Source organism: Lolium rigidum, chromosome 6 (genome assembly GCF_022539505.1).
Source record: "Lolium rigidum isolate FL_2022 chromosome 6, APGP_CSIRO_Lrig_0.1, whole genome shotgun sequence".
Taxonomy (NCBI): domain Eukaryota; kingdom Viridiplantae; phylum Streptophyta; class Magnoliopsida; order Poales; family Poaceae; genus Lolium; species Lolium rigidum.
Genome location: NC_061513.1, coordinates 354,515,096 through 354,515,846, shown reverse-complemented (window position 1 = coordinate 354,515,846; position 751 = coordinate 354,515,096).

Genomic DNA, 751 nt, shown 5'->3' with positions numbered 1-751 from the left:
GGCTGATGATTAGTTTTTTTGGCAGTGATCCTGAGGTGGTGTCAGCGAGCCTTATTATATGCACAAAATACAATCTTGTGCATCATACTTGGCTCGCTGAGCCCATCCCTGTGGTTTTCTGGGTCCAATATAAATATGAGGTCTTATTTGAAGTTTATTTTAAATCCCTAATATGTGTCATATGACCGATGGTTAGGTTTTTTGTAGTGATCTTGGGGTGGTGTCAGCGAGCCACCCCAAGGCTCGTTGACCCCATCCCTGTGGTTTCTGGGTCCAATATAAATATGCGGCCTTATTTGAAGTTCATTTTTATGTCCAATATATTTGTATGCTATAGTATGCTATAATTGTTAACATAACCCAACAGTTATATATGCAGCAAATGGCTTATTTGCAGCAGTGCGCAGACCGTGGATAATATAGGTGTGATACGTCTCAAACGTATCTATAATTTCTTATGTTCCATGCTAGTTATATGACAATACTCACATGTTTTTTATACACTTTACATCATTTTGATGCATTTTCCGGCACTAACCTATTAACAAGATGCCGAAGCGCCAGTTCCTGTTTTCTGCTGTTTTTGGTTTCAGAAATCCTATACAGGAAATTTTCTCGAAATTGGACGAAACAAAAGCCCACGGTCTTATTTTCCACGGAGCCTTTCAGAAGTCTGAAGAGGAGACGAAGAGGGGCGACGAGGCGGCCACGCCATAGGGGGCACGGCCCCACCCCTGGCCGCGCCGCCTTA